Source organism: Heteronotia binoei, chromosome 1 (assembly GCF_032191835.1).
Source record: "Heteronotia binoei isolate CCM8104 ecotype False Entrance Well chromosome 1, APGP_CSIRO_Hbin_v1, whole genome shotgun sequence".
Classification (NCBI taxonomy): Eukaryota; Metazoa; Chordata; class Lepidosauria; order Squamata; family Gekkonidae; genus Heteronotia; species Heteronotia binoei.
Genome location: NC_083223.1, coordinates 97,755,803 through 97,769,963, shown reverse-complemented (window position 1 = coordinate 97,769,963; position 14,161 = coordinate 97,755,803).

Genomic DNA, 14,161 nt, shown 5'->3' with positions numbered 1-14,161 from the left:
AAAGAGGCAATGACCATTGCCAGATGCTGATGTTTGGACAACCGCATAAAATCCGACATGCATCTGGCTTTCATCCATGCCCATCTCATAAGTTTTTGTGCGTCTGACCTCGGCCTTGCAGTATTTTTTTCCAAAGTGCGTTGTGGGAGGGGCTGTGACTCAGTGGGGGCATCTGCTTTACATGCAGGAATCATAGAGTTGGAAGGGACCTCCAGGGTCATCTAGTCCAACTCCCTGCACAATGCAGGAAACCCACAAATACCTACCCCAAATTCACAGGATCTTCATTGCTGTCAGATGGCCATCTAGCCTCTGTTTAAAAACCTCTAAGGAAGGAGAGCCCACCACCTCCCGAGGAAGCCTGTTCCACTGAGGAATCGCTCTAACGGTCAGGAAGTTCTTCCTAATGTTGAGCCGGAAACTCTTCTGATTTAATTTCAACCCATTGGTTCTGGTCCTACCTTCTGGGGCCACAGAAAACAATTCCACACCATCCTCTTTATGACAGCCCTTCAAGTACTTGAAGATGGTGATCATATCACCTCTCAGCCGCCTCCTCTCCAGGCTAAACATCCCCAGCTCCTTCAACCTTTCCTCATAGGACTTGGTCTCCAGACCCCTAACCATCTTCATCGCCTTCCTCTGTGTTAGGGAATTCTGTTTGAAATTCTATTTCTTTATCTCAAACAGTGTGATGGATCACTGGATCAAATAATCATTGAAAGGCATTTAACATAAAAAAGCAAAAACAGATTTATTTCTACAGGGAAAGGGTACTGGGAGGTGAAAATAACAAACACTATACAACTACATGCTTACACTAGAAGATCATGTGCTTAATGGAGGCTGCTTTCTCCTCCTTCTTGACCTCTCTGCCTGAACAAAGGAAGTCACCTGACTAACTGACCAAACAAACAAAACAGGTTTTCTCGCTTCTAGACCTTGATTGACAGCTGTGACGGAACCGGCCCAATTCTGCCTTCAGACCCGGTCCCGTCAACTCCCTATTAATAATAATAATAATAATAATAATAATAATAATAATAGATTTTATTTATATCCCGCCCTCCCCGCCTAGGCGGCTCAGGGCGGCTAACAATAATTCAACATTAACATAAATAGGAAAAACATTGAATTTAACAATTAAAATTAAACATATAAAAACCAGTTAATTAAATTAAAATACATAGTTTAAGTTACATTATATATATCTGGCAGCAATAAAGCTGTTCTGGCGCTGGTTCTGCCAGTTTAGATAATATTATAGATAGCGGTTCTTTGTTCCTAGCAACTCAGCAGTCGATATCGTTATAGGCTTGTCTAAAAAGGGCGGTTTTGCAGGGCAGTATTGAGTTGCCAACTCCTGGAGGGAGCTATTTCTCCTTCAGCCACTTGGGCTCGCTGCCACCACCTGCTCAGTCTAGGGGTTCGGATTGAGAGGAACAGGACTCCCAATCCCCCTCTCCAGCTCTGAGGCCAGGCCTCAAGGTCCTCTGCCACCCTGTACTTGGGATTCACAGAAACCACAGCACTTCTTCGGGGAATCCCTGGAGGATTGGCACCTTATCCAACCACAGGCCTTTCCCCTTTCCCCGGGGCCCCCTTCATGAAGCGTGGTCTATAGCGATTGGGGATCTATGTGGTACAGAGTTTGACTGCCAGCATTCAAAACAGTAAAAATATTTAATTAAAAGAGAAAAAGGAAAGAAAAGAAAAGAAGAAGAAGATATTGGATTTATATCCCGCCCTCCACTCCGAAGAGTCTCAGAGCGGCTCACAATCTCCTTTACCTTCCTTCCCCACAACAGACACCCTGTGAGGTGGGTGGGGCTGGAGAGGGCTCTCACAGCAGCTGCCCTTTCAAGGACAACCTCTGCCAGAGCTATGGCTGACCCAAGGCCATGCTAGCAGGTGCAAGTGGAGGAGTGGGGAATCAAACCTGGTTCTCCCAGATAAGAGTCGGCACACTTAACCATTACACCAAACTGGCTCTCCAAGAAAAGAAAAACAAAACAAAAACAGTTGCATGTAAAAGTTTAGCACAGCACAACACCCGCACAGCAACCAGCATGACAAATAAAAGGTGGTTTTAAACGCATCCTACTGTCCCTGGTCTAAACTTGCCCTGCCTTGTGGATGACTTACTCGGTCTGACTGCCTGGGGTCCCCCTCCTCTTGAGTAGGCCTCTCCCACAGTCAGGAGCCCACACACTGGCAACCTCTTCCTTTGAGCGCCAGCTGAGAACTGGCCTTTTCCCGCCTAACTCAAATAAAAAGAACAAAAGAACTTCCTGCCCCTCTAGGAGGCTTTCCCCCTAGAGTTGCTGGTTTAACTCCAGCAGGGGGGAGGCAATGAGGGGAAGGCTAAAGAACTTCCTGCCCCTCTAGGAGGCTTTCCTAGGCTTTCCTCCTAGAGGCGCTGGTTTAACTCTGGAAGGGAGGAGGGGATGGAGGGAGGCTAGGACAAAGCCTACTTTAGTAGTTTAATGTTCCCTTCCAATGTAGCACCAACATTGACTAAGATGGCGTTTCTCCACAACAGCAGTCAGTATCTTCTTCCTAGGTCATGCAGACAATAGGGAATCAGGCACAATGTTAACCCTATAATGACTGGAACTTTAGAACATTGCAAAGGACATACAAAACAGATACATGTTTCCAACACTCTGGACTTGTTCTTTCCTTCATCCCGTTCTTTCCTTCATCCCATCGCCCTCCTCTGGAGTCCCAGGATGAAGTCCTTGTCATCTTTAGTTAAGAGGATCAGGAAGTAGGTGATGTGAAAGACCTCTGCCTGAGACCCTGGTTTTCCACTGCCAGTCTGGGTAGGCAATACTGACCTTGATGGACAGATTCAGTATAAAGCAAATTCATATGTGTTCATGTTTGTTCTGAGCATGAAGATAATGTTTGCAAACTGCCTCCACTCCAGTCAAAATACTACATGTATCTTTGCCCAAAGTGTACTGCCTCCACTTTCATTCTTGCCAATATCTTCCAGAGATTAAATCCCTTTTTGTGTTCTTATTGTGCCTTTGTATGGCTTCTGTACCTTAAATAGTCCGGGGGAGATCTTGCTTTGAATAAACTATGAGACTTGCATTTGTTGAAAAAGGTTTCTGTGGAACATTTTTTAATCCCTTGAAAGTAAATCTCTGTATTTTCCTTCCGTGTCTAAATATCAGGGCAGTGACACTAATAGCGTTGCACATAAAAAAACCACGTAGACAAAAGATCCCTGTCTCCTGGATCTTGGCAAAGCAGGCCATCCTTCAGCACAGGCCGTGCACTCCATTGATTTTAATTAAAGTAGGTCTTTGACGGGAAAAACATGTTATAGTCAGGAGCTCAGCAATGCTTCAAGCTCCTAGAGGAGCTAGAAGAGCCACTAAATGACAGGCTTGCTAGACTGCATTGCCCCAAAGTTATATAATGGTGGTTCTAGATATAAAAATCTACATGTTAAGTGTAGTGCTATGTTCACGTGAGCCAGGATCCATAAATGGGAGTGTGATCAGGGCTGGCTCTAGACTATCTGGCACCCTAGGCAAGGCAAACTTCTGCCCCCCCCCCCCCCCGCAATCCAGGTCACACCAAGTTGTATATCTCCAAAATGAACATTTTAACATCACAAACCTCATTGAAATATTACACAAACACATTCAGTTACGGGAAGCTGTAATGCAAGCCCTTGCACGGCAACCCAAATTTATTGACTAATAATTTACTAATGCTAAATCATACAATATTGCTACACTTTCAATTAAGGCTTTAAGTTTACATTTGGCCAATTCAAAGCAGTTGTAGTTAGGATAGTCAATGGGATACTGTGGCTTTCTGTTGGATTTTACACACAGTCTTTACACCCAAACATCAATGCATACAACACTTCAGTCATTGTTAAATAAATCTGCAAAAAGGTAATTACTGCAACTTAGGTCTTGTCTCTTTCTCACTACTTCCTTAAATGTAGTAAACACAAAAGTTAGAGGATGACATGACAGCAATCACATGAATGCCATGCCCACATCTTGATGAGAGTTTTGATACTGACATCGTTCTTCCCAAGTGATCCTTCTCTTTAAACTACACCAAAAGCAGAGGTTGACAGATTTCCATTCCGTACAACTAAGCACACTGCCTTCCATGGGAATAATTACATGATAATTCTCGAGAAGTCACTGTTAAGTCTCCTGTAGCACAAATAAACAGGAGTCCTGTGCCATCTTAAAGATGAACAGCACTTTACTCCAGTGAAAACCTTTCATGGACACTTTTTCAGATGCTATATAGCCAGTTTCTTAAAAAGGGAGAGCAGTCGAATTCATCTGACAATCACACAACCATTCTCCAAATCCCAGAACTTGGACCATAGCAATTCTTGACATGAAAAAAGATTTCTTCATGTTAGCGCTACCTGGAGATCTCCCAGAATTACAACTCTGCATTACATCTCTAGACAACAGCGATTAGTTCTCCTGGAGGAATGGCATTATACCCCACTGAAGTCCATCACCTCCTCAGGCTCCACTAGGGTTGCCAAGTCCAAATCAAGAAATATCTGGGAACTTTGGGGGTGGAGCCAGGAGACTTTGGGGGTGGAGCCAGGAGACATTGGGGTGGAGCCAGGAACAAGGGTGTGACAAGCATAATTGAATTCCAAGGGAGTTCTGGCCATCACATTTAAAGGGACAGCACACCTTTTTAAATGCCTTCCTTCCATAGGAAATAATGAAGGATAGGGGCACCTTCTTTTGGGGCTCATAGAATTGGACCCCTTGGTCCAATCGTTTTGAAACTTGGAAGGTATTTTGGGGAGAGGCACTAGATGGTATATGGAAAATTTGGCAACCCTACCTCAAAAAACAGCCCCCCTAGAGCCCCCGATACCCATGGATCAATTCCTCATAATTCCCTATGGGAATCATTCATGGAGGTGCATGATGGCAATGGGGGTGGGGCTTCCTCCGCCAGCCAGCTGGCTGGGGGAGGGGGGAAGCCTGTAAAACCGGGGGATCCCCCTCTGGGACCTGGGGATTGGGAAGCCTAGGCTTCACCCCCCAGATCTCTAGAAATTTCCTAACCTGGAGCTGGCAATCCTACTGCATGTGCTCCAGAACTGTCTTCTCTGTGGCTAGTCAAGGTCATAAGCCTGAGACTCAAATTGGCAATGTGAAGGCACAAGGCTTGGAGAACACCAGGGTTCAAATCCACCCTCAGCCATGGCCTTCGCTGGATAACCTTGACCAGTGGGTCAAACTACTTCACTGAATCACTGAAAGAGCAACATGGAACAGAGATTTTCTGCTTTCCTAAGCTCCCTATAAGGGGAGAGGGGGATAAAATGCAATATGGTAGCATAACAAATTCCAGGAGGCCTGGTCTGAAACTCTTTCTGATCCCTTGCTTGTATGCATATAATTTCTTCTCCAGCATACCACAGAACAGGAGCAAGGGAAAACATATTCAAACGCCTTTCTAGGCTTGCTTTTGAATGACAACAACTGTAGTGCAATCCTATGCAGTGCTATTATTACCACTGATTTCAACGTTGTTGTTTTTTTTGCCATCAAGTGGCTGTTATATAGTTTTGCAACTTTTTTTTTTTTTGCTTTAAACTTGCAGCTTTAAACTTTGGTGAACTCCATAAGGTTTTCAAAGCAAGAGACAACAGAGGTGATTTGTCATTGCCTGCCTCTGCATCTCAGCTCTTGACTTCTTTGGTGCATATGTTCAGAGGCACCTTAATTCTGTGTGCTGCCCTGGAGCCCTGAGGGTGCAGAGTGGGGGTGGCCAAGGTCTCCTACCCACCGCCACCCTTACCTTGGGCTGCTGGTCCCCGAAGCCTTCCTCATGGTGGTGCCGCCAGTGCAAAAATCTCTCTTCTCTTCTCTGGCTCATCCAGGAAGTGACAGGGGAGGGTTCCCGCCTGGGTTCCACCTGCCCTGCCTTCCCATGAGTAAGTAAGTAAGTAAAATTTTATTTGTGTCCCGCCCTCCCCCGCCAGGCAGGCTCAGGGCGGCTAACAGCATCCGAGAATAAACAATACAGTAATAAAAACATTAAATTAACATTAAAACCAATCAATACTTAATTAAAACATTACTAAATCTGACAGTAACAGGGGAGAAGCTAGGGGGGCTGGAGTGGGAAATTCTCAAGGAGGTGCTGAGTCACTGGAATAGATGTTGAAGTAAAAGTGGGGGTAGGTGGCAGATGCTGCCAAGTCCTTTCAGGAACTGGTCCAAAAGATGCAGAGTCATGCCAGGCTCACTCTTATGTCGGCTGATGCTTCCATTTTATATATTTCCTTTGTGCCGCAATTGATTAGCATGCCAAGCAATTATTGCTGATTTAAGTCTTTTGGCAATGGTTCCTTGTGAAGAATGAAATAGCACTCTGTTGAGCAGGAAAATAATATTGTGACCCTCTCCTCTTTCCATATCCAGATTTGTATGCCTACATCAAAGAAAATATTTCCAAAAGCAGCAAGCATCTCCATTGACCACCCTGGTTTCCCTAGTTGCGGCGAATCCCCATGAGCATACTCATGAAACAGACTTAAACTGTTTTAACATCAGTTTCTTCTCCTGCAGAGAATCTTGGGAACTTTAGCTCTGTGAGTGGGCCTTAGAGATCTTGGATGAGGTATTGAGGGCTTTCTTGTTGAAATACAAAATCCAGGATTCTGGCAATTAAAGTTGTTAAGATGAACCCCTGCTTCTTCTTTTACTGTGAGACAGATTTACCTACCAAAAATTGTAAAAAGCTGTTCCCCACTGTTTATTAACAGCTTCCAGTAGTGGGTGTTAATAAAAGATTTTAAAATTTCTGTGTGTCCCACCCCTTTTGACAGAGAAGTTATTCAGCTTTTGCCTAGCTCAGAGATTTGTTGAGGATAAGCAGAAGCCCTCTCGATAATCCCTTTATTTAAAATGGCACTTGAGACATTGTAAAGTTCAATCTGAAATAACCATTTTATTTAACAGGCACAGCTGGGTTAGGGATAGGCAGCAGAAGAGAAAGCGGAAGTAAATTTTGTTGTATTTACATGTTATATTTTTGACAGACTATGGAGTATTTAATGACACATTTTCATAAATGCTTGATTTTTAACAGTGAGATATTTCTTTGTCTCAGAGATTCCTTTGCAGCAAAAATGTGTTTTCATAAAGATTCATTTAATTAGCTTAGTTTCCTGGAGATTAGTATTTTCTTCCTGAATTTATCTCACTCCCTGTGAGATTATAGTGTTCCCTTTGACTTTGGAGATGTCGAAGATTGTTTTTCTTTTACACAGACCAGGGGTCCTTTCAGAATTGAACCCACTGAATAACTGAGAAGGAAATATTCTCAATTTTCTAGAAGCAATATTCCTTTTCTATTTGGCTAGACTGGCAGTTTCAACCTACTGACCAATCTCTTCTGTCAAACCTGATCCTTAGTTCTTAACACTGAGTAAACTGTTTTCAGCCTGGTTGACACTTAGACTAAAGTTCCTATTTTGAACTTTTCCTCAGATTCTGGTAGACTTATTCAATAAGAGTAAGGAGCTGTGTTCCCTCATTTTAAAAGTGATTTTGTTTGATTCCTTTTGACAGACACTCCAGCTGTCTGGCTACTGACTCACCTGAGATGACAAACAGCCCCAAAAGATCCTTTTCCTCAGCAAAATTCTCCTCTGCTGGTGCTGACCAATCAGGTGCACACAGGCAGCATCTTGTCAATTAAACTCTGCATTACAGTGTGGTGTTAATTTTTACCTGCCAGCTCTCTAAAATGGCTGCACTAGGGAACCTGTTTTATGTGCAGTCTTTCACATTTGTCTAAGTCTGAAGGTCCAGAACTGTTGCTTTACCACAGCATGCTTCCTCCTTTGCCATCAAAGCATTTATTTAGCAGTGCTTTATTTTTAGGACCGACCATTTCAGGAGTCTTCAGTGGAAGATTAATATTTATTTATAGGCTGCATCCTTCCTTCTTATGCAGAGAGGAATACTTACCCTAATACTTTTCAAAAAGTAAACTGTGATTAATGGAATGGCAATCTGTTTGTAGCTATGTTATCCCTTTATAAGGGATGTTACTCAACTGTCCCCTTATGAGTATTTCCTGTGGGTGGGTTATCACACTCCATGTGCTAGATCAGGACAAGTGCAAATATAGTAACTAGTGATAACATTTGTGGCTTTTAATCATCTGCAAAACCTTAACATCTGTAGTTTTGCCTTTTCTAGGGACTTTTTTTAAACTGCAGAGAATGAAGTATTTACTCAGCTGGTCCAAGTCTCAAGCTGCTAGGCCACAATGAGGAGTTGACCTCTGAAAGCTTCTCCATCCACACCTTCCCTGGCATACATAGAGTTACACTCTCAGCTGTCATCAGCAAGCCATTAATAGAACTGCAATTTGAGATCTGTAATAAGACTTTCTATGAAAAACCAGAGTACTCTCTTTGTTTTCAGACAATGTGGAAGCATGGAGTAAATTCTTGAAGTCTCATTTGTTAGAGATATGCTCAGCTAGGCAGGCACTCCCTGCTTCTCTCTTATACCTCAATAAGCAGGAGCCAAATAATGAGGCTTTTCATGTGGTTGCAAAGACCAAAATAACTCCAATTTCAGAGAAACATTTATTTAAGTATATAAGCAAACATCTGATACAAGTAAAAGCATAGAATTGAACAGCAAAATACTACAGCAGCCAAGTACTGCGGAAATAAGATAGGTTTACTCCTCTTTCACTAGGTCTAAATGTCTCTGTGATGTTAAAAAGATTGGCAGAAATGTTAATAGTGCCAGGTTTGTTGTTCAGACTCTTACTTGTTTCAGATTACTTTCTCCATCTGGCTAGTCAAGCTGTATGCTAGTGTGTAACTCCATCAGAGACCCCACAGTCTCTTTACATATCTCTTTGTATTGTATTTCCAACAAAAAGTTTCACTACATCAAAAATGGCTGCCTCTAAAGCTTGTTTGCCACTCTTAGGCTGAGTCCAGACCAGCAGCTTGGGGAGGCAGCGTCCTGACTCAGATGAAAACTGGCACAGTGGAAAGTGACCCCGGGGCAGCCAAACAGTGTGCACCTCACTGTTGGGAAAGGGACAGGTTTTACATGCTCTTGAGGAGCGGTCAGACCACTCAAGCGCTTGAGAGGTGCTTCCCAGGTGCTCCCCGACGGTTCAGGTGGCTGGAAAAGGTGGCAGGGAAGCATTTGAGAGATCTGCTGCCACTTAGGAAATGGTAGCTTTTTATGCCGCCCTAGAGACACCAGGGGACAGATGCTCATCTGAACTTCAATTTTTAATCTGTCTGGGGGCCATCCCTGTGTCAGCTCTAACAGGCTGTCTGGACCCAACCTTAGTGTTGCCAATTTCCAGTTGGGGCCTGGAGTTATTCTGGAATTGCAATTGATCTCCAGACCACAGAGATCAGTTTCCTTAGAGGAAATTGCACAACTGGACCATATGGCATCACATCTCAGCTGAGCTTCTTCCCTTGCCCAAAGTCCATCCTCCCCAGGTACCACCCCCAGATACCCAGGAATTTCCCAAGCTGGGATTGGCAACCCTGGCTAACAATGGTGCTTCCTTCCAAGGAGAATTCCTTCTCTCCTTAGACTATCATAACCCTTCCTGATGCGAATTCACCAGGGAGGGAAAAGGCAAGATGTTTCCATTGCATACACGCAGCAGTGTGCATGCAGCCTGTGTCCTGTCTCTCAGATTGACAGATGGCTTTATTGACCCAAACTCTGCAGCTTGAGATTCAGAAGGAATTGAGGAAAGTGCATATTTGTACATACATACACTGTGGACACAACATTCACATAGTAAAGGACAAAATGTTGAAGAAGAAGAAGAAATTGAATTTATACACTGCCCTTCACTCTGAATCTCAGAGTGGGTTACAATCTCCTTTAACTTCCTCCCCCACAACAGACACCTTGTGAGGTAGGTGGGGCTGAGAGAGCTCTCACAGAATCTGCCTTTCAAGGACAGCTCTGCGAAAGCTATGACTAACCCAAGGCCAAAGGTACATGGAGTGAAGTATTACATCATACACACTGCCATTCAAGAAAGGGGGAAAGTAACATTTACAGCACAGTATAGACACACTGGCAAGAGATGATGTATCTGTTGTCACTAGTGATGTCGCAGGCACTGTCCAATAGGCAACATTGATATTTATGCACTAATAGTTGTAAACTGAATGAATGTTTGTTTAGCCATAGGCCATACTTAAGTCATAGACAGTGAAGGCTCTAGCTAGGGGAAGAATTAATTTTTTTGCAGGCTTTGTTCCTATTGTGGTATAAGTGCTTGGGGCCTGGCTAGTCTTGTGGTAATAGTGCTGCTTTCCTGTATGTCTTGCATTGTGGCCAGGTGCTTCCTCCCCACAGGGCTGGGGCAGCCAGCTTGTCACACAATTGATTGCCCTTACCCACTTCCTTGACTCTCAGGCAGCATGGTAGATTGTCACCTGCTGCTTGACTGAGCTGCTGCCACCATGTCTCTGTGTTAGTGGAGGCTTCAGGACAGTGCAGGGGACAGCTGGCTGTAGCACAGGAGGGGCAGTATAGGGTCTAGGGTAGCTGCCCCCCAATATACCCTGTGCCTAAGACTGCCCCGGCTTGGATTTAGATTCAGGTGGGTAGCTGTGTTGGTGTGAAGCAAAAGAACAAAGTTTGAGTCCGGTGGCACCTTTAAGGACAACAAATTGTAATTCAGGGTATAATCTTTTGTTAGCACTTGAAAGTTTATACCCAAAATTAAACTTGGTTGGCCTTAAAGGTACCACTGGACTTAAACTTTGTTTTCTGCTTGAATTTGTAATTTAAATGCATAAATTACATACATGGCTCAGGTGCACATTCAGTTTGATAAAGAGTCACTTCTGCTTTCCACCTTGACATAACCATACTCACAAGTGATGCATTCTTGACTATAAAGCATTCTCTGCATTGCCTGTAAACATACCCTTAGTCAGAGGTCAGTGGAATGTCCCTTGCGACTGGCTCTGATTAACTGTCTAGATGGCAAAACAGAAACTGAGAGCTGTGGTTTATTAGGTGGTTAGCTGTATTTCACACTTTATTTAAAGGCTCTCAATAAATTTATTTAAATTTTAAATAACATTTTAAATGGTTAAGATATTACTTAATTTCTCCCCTTGGGCATTTCAGCAAAGAAGAAAATGGCCTGATTTGTCAAATGTAATTTAGTTTTATTCTATTCCTGAAGTGCCAGTTTCATAAATGTTATGAAAATGGTAAACAGGGGCAGATAAACCAAGGGATATGTACATTCATCTCTTTATTGTGCTTACTACTGATGGATCCCACTGTCAGGGAATGCTCATTTCTCATGTCTTCATGGGTAACAATGGGCTTAACAGAAACAAAGTGACATTTTGGATCTCTCCAGCACACATCATACCTGATAGAGATGGAGAGTTACATTTTACTCTCTCTCTTTATTTCATTTGAAGAATTCCTATATAAACAATATTCTGTACTCTTCAAATTAAGTGAAAGGGGTTTGAAATAATTCAATATTTTTTTTTCTAAAATATCACTTTTTGCATTTTCACGACAATCATGCAATGTTGAATCTTTCATTCATTTCCTATCTGTTTTCCATACTAGATCTATGCCAGGTCATGCTTTGCATAAATATGCATTACTGTTCTAAAGTTTAACATGCACCCCTTCCTTTAGTTTCCCCTTTTTGTACATGCTATTTAAGCAGATTCTGTCTCCATGGACCATAAATAAAATACAGTGGGTTCCAGCCTATCAACTGTAAGTATAACAAGCTCTTTTCTGCCTCCCTTTCCCCAAGCCACAATGCATTTCAGCCTCCCAAGAACTGATACTTGGGGAATCTGGGTAGCCTCATGGATGAAATGCTATGAGGTCCTCAGTCTGAATTGTTGATGCTTTGTCTTCGCTTTAATTTTATTAATGCTACCGTTGTAAGCAAGCCATCAGTCTAAAAAGATTTTCTATTGCAGTCCACTACTTAGATTGGAATAAGTCCCATTGATCAGTAGAAACTACTTCCAAATGCGCAGATGACTGCACTGTTGTTTAATAGCTTGGCTTTTTGAGTGGATCTGTCAGTCAATCAAATTAAACCAGTATTACACTATCTTTATTGAAATCAGCAGATTACTTCTTTTAGAAAATAACATATATTTAGAGCACAATCTGATGGGGAGAAGTGCTTTGGGAGCGAACAACCCCCCACATTGGTACAAGCAGCACTTGCACCTGCATAAGTCCAGGTGTGCCATGGCAGAGGAGACTTACATGGGCATGGGGCCGCCAGAGCACTTCCCTGCCCAGGAGCAGTGGCGTCTGAGGGCTGTGCTCAAGCGTTGGCAGAAATGCGTCGGAGCGAAGCACTCTGATGCAGGAGGGGATGGAGTCGGGGGCGCGGCCAGGCTTAGGCGGCTGCCTAAGGACTTTGGACCATGACACCCCCCCCCCCAAGAGGCGTAAAGTTACGTCCACGGAAATATTGGTGTATCCCATAGGCACTCGTTGAAACCGAAAACAAAGGTTGCCCCTGCCACTGCAGGAGCTCATAAACGCTTTAGGGAGTGGTGTAATTGCCTCACCAATCCCCTCATGCTCTGGGCTGGGCGAGCCCCCTTCCTAACACCCAATTGCCATTCCTCCCCTCCTAGAAATACTTCCGCTCTGGCCTTGCATGACCCATTTGTTAGGGGCAGCCGTGCTGGCAAGGGGCTCTGCCGGGGAGCTCCCTGCCACGTGGACTTAGAGCAAGGGAAAGGCACATTGGTGATGGACACTGCACGGCTCAATTGCTTAAACTGTATCATTGACTTGTGAGGGGGAGAGCAAGGTCTCTCCCCTAGAGCTAACTGCTCTTGTTCCCAGGTCTTGACAGGTTCCTGGCTCCTGGAGGCTTAGCATGCAAGGACAGTTGCCCATGGCTGGGTAAGTGCAAGTGTGCACCCCACTGTCCTCCTCCTCCTCTCGCTGAAGGCCAGATGGTATGCAAGCATCTCCAGCACTTGAACCAGGCAGTGGACTCCAGCAGGGGGCGACTGCTGGCCCTGCTCCCCAGTGCTGCTGCTGGCCCCCTTCCTTTGGACTGTCTTCTGCTGCATTCCCACCCCTGGCAGGGCATGGGGGTTCTGGCAGCTGCTCCGATGCAGGGAGGTGGGTCAGGGACTGTCTCTTTAAGAGAGCTCATAGCTGAAACTCAGCCTGCTCCTCCTGCTGCCTCCCCTGCAGGTGCTCTTGATCTCTGTCTATGTTTTACAGGTGGGAATCCAGCACAGAGGCTTCTGTGTATGGTGCTCCACCCCCCCCCTCTACTCCCTGAACTTTTTCTGCTTGCTACTCTGAATGGAGCCCCACCCCCAGTGAGACTGCCTAACATGCACTGAAGGATACTGTTGCACTCTGTTCCAGAAAAATAAAGTCTGAGCTGTGCCCTTTGTCTCTCCTGCTTGGCATCTGCCACATGTTCCCTGTGTCCCCCCACCACTCTATCAGTGGGGTCCCTGAGGGAATTGGAGGGTGAGCACACTTGTTTCTTGGGGTGGTGGTGGGGAGAACCGCTACGCTGCCCCCATGTGGCTGGACAGGGGAAGGCAGGTTGCCGCCCCTCAGCCTGTCCAGTCTGACAGCCTGCTCAACCCCACAGGGCTGTTGTGCTCAGAGCACAATGAGGGGGCTGGTGGAGTGGCTGCATGCTCAGCGCCTCGCACTCTGATTTCTATGGCCCCTGGGGGAGGTGTTCCGTGCACACAGCAGGGAGCATCAGGGCGGCACAGCGGGTGTCTGAGTGTGGGGGAGTATCTGTTGGACTTGGTGGTCTGCTCATTCTCATACACACATTCCAGCCGCTGTCTATGACAGTGAACTCCTGCACTTTGTGCCTCTTGTTTGTCTGCACATGCCTCTGCCCATCTGCCTGCCATTGGCAGAGTCTCTGACAGTGGGAGGGTGTGCGGGGATTGACGGCCTCTCAGGCGCAGGCTTTCCACCACCCCCTCGCGGTCACATGCAATGGCCTAGCCAATCCTGTGGTTCTGCGTGACCCTGTCCCTCCCCCCACCCCCAGCGGGCCAATGGCATGGACATGGGCGGGATCACCATGGTGACAGCTTCTCTCTCGCTCATCT